The sequence below is a fragment of the Vanellus vanellus genome (genome assembly GCF_965231255.1).
Source record: "Vanellus vanellus genome assembly, chromosome: 7".
In the NCBI taxonomy this organism is placed as follows: Eukaryota; Metazoa; Chordata; class Aves; order Charadriiformes; family Charadriidae; genus Vanellus; species Vanellus vanellus.
The window spans coordinates 41262730-41272704 of NC_138912.1; positions in this window are offsets into that span (position 1 = coordinate 41262730).

Consider the following 9975-nt stretch of genomic DNA (forward strand, 5'->3'; position numbering starts at 1 on the left):
TGTGATGCATTTATTCAATCAAACCTCTGTCAGCCGTTCCACCCCTTTGACCTTACACATTCTATTACAATGAGTTTTGCAGTTTTGCACACTTTTTTTTTTTAAAAAAAAAATGTTGTTAACTGTTAGGGAATTTTACTTGAATACTCAGTATCTACAATGTTTTAAAAACAGACATTACACACAACGATCCGAGGGCTGGAGCCCCTCTGCTGGGCGGACAGGCTGAGAGACTTGGGGGTTTTCAGCCTGGAGAAGAGAAGGCTCCGGGGAGACCTTAGAGCCCCTTTCAGTATCTGAAGGGGCTCCAGGAGAGCTGGGGAGGGACTTTATACAAGGGCATGGAGTGATAGGATGAGGGGGAATGGCTTCAAACTGGAAAAGGGGAGATTTAGATATCGGGAATCGGGATATCAGGATTCACTCTGGGGCGGTGAGCCCCTGGCCCAGGTTGCCCAGAGAAGCTGTGGCTGCCCCATCCCTGGAGGTGTTCGAGGCCAGGTTGGACGGGGCTCGGAGCAACCTGGGCTGGTGGGAGGTGTCCCTGCCCAGGGCAGGGGGGTGGAACTAGATGATCTTTAAGGTCCCTTTCAACCTAAACCATTCTATGATATAGAGGAAACCAGTGTTGCAGTAAATTCTCAGCACCGTGTGTATATGAAGATGTGTACTTTTTAAAAAGCAGAGCTTGTCCCAAATGCATTGTGTGCTATTAATAAGAAAGACAAACCGAACAACGAACCACCCAACAAATGAGATTTCGAAACCGGCAGTGTTGTATTATTTGTTTGTAGGGATATAGACAGGAGTAGGGCTTGAGATTCACTTTCGGTCTACGATTGACATGCCCAGACTGCAGATGACTTAAGACTACAACTACTGTTGCATACAAACGTGAAGTAGCTGACAAAATTCTTCTCTCTAAAGTACGCCATAAATAGCTGTCCCCAAATCGTCTTTTTTTTTTTTTTTTTTTTGAGGATGTAATACACCCCCCCACCATGCCTTTTAATTAACTTATTGGTGCTGACATTGAAGTTCATGAGCTGTGTTCTCGCCTAGATAACAACTGTGTATGGATTCCCTAAGGGCCCTGTACAACAGCATTAATGGTAAGAATTTGAATGAGACAAGGCAGGACTTCCAGTAATTACTCTTGGTAAACGATGGTCTGAAGTGCTTTCTTTTTGGTATCTGTTGGTCAATTTTACTCGTCGGATTCCTGAGTCTAACTTCTAACAAAGCCGATAAATATTTTCCGACTTACAGGTTTAATTAGACTTTAATAGCTTAATGGATCAAGATTGCTGGTTCCAGCACTCATTATTCCCGCTGTTATTGAGGAGCAGGAGGTGGTTACCTTGGGACGTGACGTTTAACTCTTACCCTTCAAATCATGTTTCACCTTGTCTGTTTTGTTTTGTTTTGTTTTTTTTTTTGTTTTTTTTTTTTTTCTTAACAGTTGAAAGTTGTGTTGGCTAATAAACAAAAATGTTCATGCTGTAGAAGTATTCGGATATTGACACTGCTGCATGTCCCACTTTGGATAATAAAAATTGGATTGGTGCCGTTCTGGTGTGTAACGCTGAGGGCCGGATTGGAAATCATGACACGATGGGCTTTTGCACTGTTATTTTTCCTTTGGAATGTGAAGGTTGGAATGAGGGTTTGTTGTTTTTTTTTTTTTTTTTAAACGTTTCGTGTCTTTGAGAAGCCTTGCTTACATTTTATGGTGTAGTCATTGGAAATGGAAAAATGGCATTATATATATATATTATATATATAAATATATATTATACATACTCTCCTATACTTTATTTCAGTTACCACCCCCATAGAAGTTGACAAGAATTACTATGACTGAAAGGTTTTTGAGTCCTTATTAAAAACTTTTTATTTATGACAGTATTCATAATTAGCTTGAACTGCATTCTGTAGGTAATCTTTCCTTGAGTTTCTGGACTGTACGCTTAAACCTTTTTGGATGTGCAACAGCTTACATGTGTGAAACGACTTGAAGGCATCGCTTGGGTAAGGTTAGTAGGGCCTGAAGCATCCCCGAATCATTGGTAGCCCCACTCAAAATATTTGCTACAGCTATTAAAAGGGCAGTTGTAGAAATAGCATCCAGATTCGTTCCCGTGGCACACGTTGTAAACTGAAGTGGAGTTTACATGCAGCATCAAATGTATCAGCTTAAAAAAAAAAAAAAAAAAGGAAAAAAGAAAAAGGATGCTAGTGTGCAAGTTCCATGTTTAGTCATAGCCAATGTGTGCAATATGTTAACGATGCCTGTGGTTGCCACGAAGTGCCTCGTTTACCTTTTAAATACTGTTAGAAAAGTGTCATGCATGCAGATGGATGGAGTGGAACTGTGCACTAAAAGGGGCTCCAACTGCAGTGTTTGGCAGAGCTGCCTTTCTCTGCCGGTTCAAATTTTTCAGTCTGTTTTCATATAGCATATATATATAGAGATACTAAAAGGAAAAAAAAAAAATCAGTCTGTTAAGCAGCCTTACTCTGATTCAGCCTCTTCAAATACTATTGTGCTGTGCAACAGTGGCTCTGTGTGTAATGCTATGCACTGAGAATACACAAAAAAAAACAAGTTATGACATGTACAGGATAATGCCTCATACAAATCAGATGTCCGTTTGTTATTGTGTTTAACAACCCTTTATCTCTTAGTGTTAAAACTCCACTTAAAACTGATTAAAGTCTCATTCTTGTCACTGTGTGGGTGTTTTATTGAAGTATTTTGAGTATGGCAACGGTCAGCCAAAATGTTTGGCTTGGAAGCCATGACATTTTGAGCCTGATCGTTACAGCAAAGGATGCTCCTTGTGTGTCAGGGGATTTTTTTTTTTTTAAGGGAATGGCAGCTTTAAACCCTTTTATGTTCAGAAGCTTTAAACAAGCGTAGGCATTGGAAGTGCAGATTGTGTGCAGGGAGATCAAACCCTTTACTGTGATGCAGTCACGGTGAGATGCATGACCACTTTCCTGGGGAACTAAACCATTTTTTGTCACCCTTGTAGGAGAATTTTATTTTTTTTTTTTTTCCCCAAAATGTGCAATACCTTATTTTTAACGTTGACCGGTGCATCTCCAGCAAAAACGTGCCATGAGTCGAACCTGAGAAGTCTTTTCCTAAAAAGTGGCTTTAAATGAGCAATGGGATGCTCAACACATATAACATATGTGTTGAGCATCAAATATATCAAATATATGTGTTGGGGTTTCTTCTGTTCTTGTTGCTCATCTGTTTTCAAACTAGACTTTAGGTAATTCTTGTTATTCCTTCTTCCTGCCGGTGTTAACATCAGCCCCATATCGCATCTGGCTGAGTATCTCCGCCCCCCCCAGCCCCCCCCCCAAAATATATGCGTATGAGGTAGAGGTTTTCTGCTGTGGCCCGTTCTCTTCGGTGGCAAGAGAAGTGGGAAAAGTAGTTTTGGTGCTTTCGCGGGGCGAGGTGTTTGCTGGCAGCGCCTGAAAATGGAAGTGGAGGGGGAATATATGGGAAGCTTTAAGGAACATAGTCTGGATGGTGTTCAGTATGTTGAGCAGCTTCTGTAAATATATAGATCTATATTTGTTGGTTTTTTTTTTTTTTTTCATTTACGACTACACATATGAGTGCTCTGTCCCTGTACCTGCGGTTTTCCATGTCCCGTGACCATCTCTCCTGCTGAAAGCTGCAGCACAGGTACCCTGGTGAGATTTTTGCTACCCCTGGCGTCGGCAGCAGACAGCAGCTTTGGTTTACGTAGGTCTCTCTTTAGACAACCACGGAGTGATCGTTAATAATTAATTGCATCTTTTTTTAAAACTGCAGCCAGACTTATAAATTTTAAGAAGGAATTATGTCAGTAGCAGACTCTTTTAAAACTTCTTTTTTTTTTTTTTTTTTTTTCAGTTGGTTGGCGTTTTGGTTATGAAACAAATGATGACATCCGGTAGTTGACGGTGTTTCTGTATCGGTCTAACCAGATTCCCTAAGGTGACGCGCTGTCGTGATTCCCCGGCCCGTTGCCATGGGGAGGTGAGGGTGTCTGCGTCGGACCCCTGCGAGGGGGTGAGCCAAAAAAAGACCCCAACCCCGCAAATCAAGCCTGCAGGATTGAGGCTACTGATACAAAAGGGAGGGCAGGGCATGTAACGAGCTGGAAGTCTTCTCGAAAACATCATATGAATTGCTTGCTACTTCTGCTTCTTTGGTTTTATCTCAACCTTATGCTTTGGTATCTTCTCAAACCCCCCCTTCTTTCTGCATCTATCCTTCTTGGTAGTTCTGGGTTTTTTTTTTTTCATACAGTTGAAAGCATCTTATGCTATGCAGATGAGAAAATCCATTTATTTTGAACTGAGAGGTCTACTAGAATAAAAAACTATACCTGTTTTTTTGCCTTTTTGGTATCTCTTGCTCCCCTGTGCTTTGAGACTTTTTCTGGTTGGGCTTTTTTATGGTGTTTCGTTATTTTTCCTGTGTGTTTGCTCTCATTTTCTGCTTTTCTTCTGTGCCTTCAAACTTTCTAGCTACTGGTGTCTTTGTTGCAATATAGGACAGGTAATTCTCTTCTGCCTCTTTCTTATTTCATCTTCCTTTTTTTTTTTTTTTTTTAATAGAAAGGCATGGTCTGAAAGCATAGTAAGGAGAAAGGCTTTTAGGTTTGTATTTCTTAAAAGAGTAGCTCTGAAAAACGTCAGGGTTGTGCAAGTTCAGCAAATGCGTTTGCCTGAGTGCGCTGTGCGAACCTGCGTGTGTTTATTCAGCCTTACGGGAACGATGAGCACATGTCCTTGACTTGTGACGAGGGGGAAAGCTTGTTAATTAGCTGCTGGGCTGTGTTTTCCAGCTGCAAACGTTTCTGTATGGCTTGTAATGACTATGGCAAAGTCAAAGAAGGTGTTAGTGGGTTTTATTTTTATTTTTTGAGGACTCTTGTGCTTGCTGACTCACCTTGTGTCCCATAGCTAACTCCAGGTAGGTGGCACTTTGCCTTCACGAGGCATCTGTATCCTTCAGAGCCTGTTCATGTAAGAGTTGTAAGATGGTAAAAGATGGTATTTTAGAGGTTGAAGCTTGTACTTTAAAATACCCATTGTATAATTCAGGCTGCTTAAGGCTCTGCTTGGTTTTTTGGCCTTTGACAAACTCACATTTGCGTGGGGTTTAGAATATGAAGGGGCTGAAAGCAGGTGGGAAATGCTGAATTAGGAAATTTGAGCAGGCTGGACGGGTATCAAGGGTGCCCCGTCCTCCACGACGTCTGCAAGGAGGAAAATAGGAAGGGTTCCATAATGGAAATATGTGCACGAAGGAACATTTTAAGTGGAAATGACTGAGTTTGGAGGATAAGAAGGCGAAGTCTTTGATGCAAAGCAGGGTTTGGTAATGGGAGAGAGAAACCTCGTGGGTGGAGGCATGGAACTTGTGAGAAAAGGGGTGATGGCACATGTTTAGACAGATTTGCTGAGGGTTTCGCAAAGATGGTATAAAACAGCTGACGAGAGGTGTCTGAGAGGCATCTGGAGGGCTGAGTTGAGGCGGGAGATGAATTTGAGAGGTTGGCTTGGGGATCATTCGCTTTAAAGGTGTTTGAAACTATGGAAACAGGATGGCTGACAGCTATAGACTGTAGGTAGGACTGCAACCGGCTTAGGAGAAGGTTGGCATTTGCGTGGGAGGATGGTGAAGAGCTCGCGTAAAGATCATGCAGCAACGAAAGTAGACTGCTAACATCCACTCGCAAGCGGGAAGGAGAGTTATTTCCCCTCGCTGAATATTAGCACTTGGGAAGGACGTGGCTTTTTCACAAAGCTTCTCAAAATCCAGACGTGCAGTAAAATATCTCCAGTTCCTGATTTTTGACTGTCTAAAGGTTCAGTATTGTTCAGCTCTGACCTACAGATGGGCTGCTGGGCCAAACCAGCTTGCAGCTGAGAGGTGTTGGAGAGGGCTGAGGGCCCGATGGCATCCTGGATGAACTGCAGCCCCACTGGAAGAGGGAAGGGCTGGAAGCAGATGGGAACCACTGAACTGAGAAACAGAGGGCAATAACGAAAAGCAGAAGAGGAAGGAGGTGCTTCTGCCAGGTTGGGATTATTTTAACCCCAGAGGGTTGTTCAACCTCTTGGCTCTCAGCTTAGCTCCTTTGTGTAGTAAGGAAGTGTCGTGGTTTAGGCCAAATCGGCTACTGGGGACCTGGGGGACCCCAGATGGGACTGACAGATGCTCCCCTCAAACCAGGACAGGAAGGAAAAGCTTTGTACAAGAATCCAAGCTCACAGGTTGTGTATTTGTGCCCTGCCTGCTTTATGAACCTGGAGAGCACCTTCTTGCAATGCGTCTCCAGGATGATGTCCTCACCTCTTCCTGTTTGAGCATAGAGGGATGACACCTGGTGCCGTATGGGTTGCTCGCCTTGTGTAGAAAGTATTTTGCTGCTTGGTTATTTCTTGATGGGCTGCTAGCTTTCTCTCACTGTTTGGCTTCTGATGTCATCTTCAAAGGCCTCCTTTTAAACCATGTGCTCCTTGCGAGAGTTTCATCCTCTCACCAGTGGCACTCCGACATCTCTTCATTCCCTGGAGGCTCCTTCACACCCCAGAATGATGGCCATTTCCCAAGCCTTCAGTGAGAGCTTAAGCTCTGAATGTTGTTGCTTGAGTGCACTGAAAAGGTACCCTGTGACCGGTGCAACCAAGTCAACCCTGAGCATCCCTTGTGCCAATTTACCTTGTGCAAACACTTTCCTTCGGAGGTATCTGCTGGTTTTGCTTAGCAGTCGGCAAGCATCTGGAGTGACACAGGTCTTGGGCCCCTGAGGTGGCCCTGTAGTCCCTCGATGAAGGCTTGCTCCTGAGCATGGCACACCTTGTACTGGTTTTGTCATGGGGATTTTGCCTCCAACATTGCTGCTTCTCCTCGTGCTGGAACCACCAAGCTTTGGGACTGGGAGTTAAGGCACTGTGAACCATTCTTCTGCCTAAGTTCTCCTCTGCTGTTTCTTCCCAAGTTCAGTGAATAGTCTCCCACTTTGAGTCCATCTGAGGTCTCTCTGCCCATCAGAGGCTGTTTGCTGGTTGCCAGCTGCTTGACTCATCCTCCCTTGAAACAGGTGAAGGGATGGCACCCAAAGGTGAAGTCCACATATCTTTTTCTGGTTGGATCTGTGCTGCAGCACTGCAAGGGATGCCCTTGCTTCCCCTGGAGGTTGAAGCAAAGAAGGAAGATGCTGCAAGGAACAAGCTTTGCTGCCTTCATCTCTGCAGCTCCATCTGGCCAGCTTACCTTCCAGGAGAGTAAGATCTGGAGACCTTACTGTAGGGGGATAAGACAAGATCTGCCAAACTTTTATATGCACGTGGGATAAACCCTTACCTGTTTGATAAAAATCTTAGCTTTTGCAGAGCGTCTCTTGACCAATATCTGGAAGGCGATTTGATGCTGGTGGTGGAAGTATGAGTTACTTTCTGCCAGCCCGTTGTTAATGTTGCCCCTTGGTGCCCAGTTGCTATGTTAACCAAGCGGGGAGAAATGGATCCTCCCTGCTTTGCTGCAAAGGGCTGAAATTGTGGATGCCAGCCACTGTCAACAAGGTCAACTTCTCTGCAGTTAATTTGCCCGGCTCCTCTGCTGTTCCAGTGGATGACGGCAAGATTGCAGCAGAGCGCAAAGTCAGGACCTCTGCATTTGTGTCTTTGGTGAAGGTCCCAACCTGTAATCATGAGCTTGGCTGGGGTTGCTTGCTCAGGTGTACTTTGCAGAGATTTTCCCTCCCCACTCATCCTTGTCCCTCTTTACTCCCTGTCCTCATAGCAAAAAAACTTTAGAGGAGGAAATTTTGATTACTTTGGTTCAGAGCAGTGCAAGAGCATGACTTTGGGCTCCTCTGAGGAGGCAGGACTCATTTGTTAAGAATTTGACACATTTTGCAATGCCGGGAGATGGGTGGGTGGATGTGGTCTTGTGCATATGCGCTCCCTGCTGTGGTTATTTCATTTGGTGCTCGCAGCTGGGTCTTGCTGAGGAGGTGGGAAGAGGCGGCGCAAGGAGTTGGATGTGCCCTGGAGACGCTTTTGTTGGCCAAAGAGGGGCTGTGTAAAGCAACGTGGCTGGGAAAGGAAATTAGTTTGCGACCTATTAAGCATAAGACAGTCTTCTGAGAGCAGCTTGGGACCCTGTACCAGCAACTGCACCTTCATCTATATGCTGCAGCATGACCTGGCAAAGTGTTTTCCCAAAATCAAGCTACCTGTTTGTGTTAAGATGTTCAAGGTGTGGTTTTGATGTAGTAGTGGCCGAAACTTGCTGTTCTTGCTTCGATGCTTGCCTGCCTTTTGGCAGAGTGCATTTTTCTAACGAAGTTCATGACCTTTCTTTGGATGAAACACTGTGCCCAGTTCATCTGGTGCACGTCTATAGCTGAACTTTTTATCAATCAGCCCACTTCCTGCAGCAGTTGCGTAGGAGCCGGCTTGGTCTTGCACAGTTTCAGACCCAGGACGGGAGGCAACGGATCGTTTATTTCTCCCATGCTTTTGGTTTGATGCTCCGTTCTCGCTTGATACCTGCAAGCTTTGGGGGATTCCTCTCCATAACGCTGCTAGTAAGATGACTCATGGCAGAAGTGGGCCTGCTGTCACTTCCTTTTGACAAAACCATTCGTGTTTGGCTCGTTTGCACATCTGTTTGCTGGGCTGGAGCGATTTATTTCAAATCGTGCATATTCGTGTGCAGCAAAGCCTGTGAAGTGCTGTCCGGTTCCTCTCTCGCCTCTTTCCACATGGAGCACTTTCTTAATGAAGAATTAAAAGGCCTTAGGGACCGGTTGCAGCTCCCTGATGGCGGTAATTGTACAATAGCACGTTTGATTAACGCCTTCTGACTTTTCCAAAAATGTTGAAGTCCTTCAGATGAAAAACAAGCTTGGCTTAACTGCAGGGAGCATGGGAAGGCAAGAGGAGAGGGAGAGGCACGGTGAGATGTCTGGACAAGGAGGTGGAAAAGAGATAAAGGATGCTGAATGTCCACAAAACTGAATATTTGAAGGAAAACCTGAAATACAAGAATTGAATAGCCCGTTGCTGACTACTTGCTTTGGATGGTTTGGGTTGGGTTTTTTTGGGTTTTTTTTTTTTTGGTTGGTCGGTTGGTTGGTTTTTTTAGCTCAGCATCTTGCTGTAAAGCCTTAAAATATGAGAATAACAGTTTTGAATGTACATCTGTGCAACCGTACAACCGTTTGGGTTTCTGGCTTGTTGAAATGGGTGTCCTGCCTCTGTGGCTGGAGGTGACTGTTCAGGGATGAGTAAGAACAGGGTATGTGCGTACAAGACCGGCCCGTAACCAAAAACAGTTGGTGGCCAGGGACTTCCTGAGCCTGAAGTGGTTTGTCTATGTATCAACCTTTGATACATTCATCTTCAAAGCCCAGGTCCAGTTTCCCTTCAAACTGATCTTTTGTCTTTGCATCCACTGCATCTTCGGACAAGGGGTTTCACAGGTCCTATGACTTTTGGACGAAGTGAGGAAACATCTCCTTAACTTCAGTTGACCACTCCTAGTCCTCGTCTTGGAAAAGACAGCGGAAGGCCAGTCCTTCCTCATCTGTCTTGTGATGTTTTGTAGACCTCTGGCAGAGACATTTCTTCTCCAGGCTGAAGACTTCTGGTCTGAACTTCACACAATACTTCCAGAAGAAAGACATCTCCAGAGTTTTATGCCACGGCAGAAGTACCCTTTTCGGAGCGATTGGCGTGGCAACTGTTGTTTCACCGTGTCACTTAACGTGCAGCTGTGACTACTGGACTTGTGCTGAGTTTGCATTTCCCAAGAGATCATGCAGTTTTGCATCACCCTCTTTGTGACCTGGGGTGGTAGGGGGGGATGTAGTTAGGGGCAGAGTGGTGACGGTTTGGTGGGGAGAAGGGTGTGAATGGTTTTCCCCGGTTGGGTGGGTTAGGTGG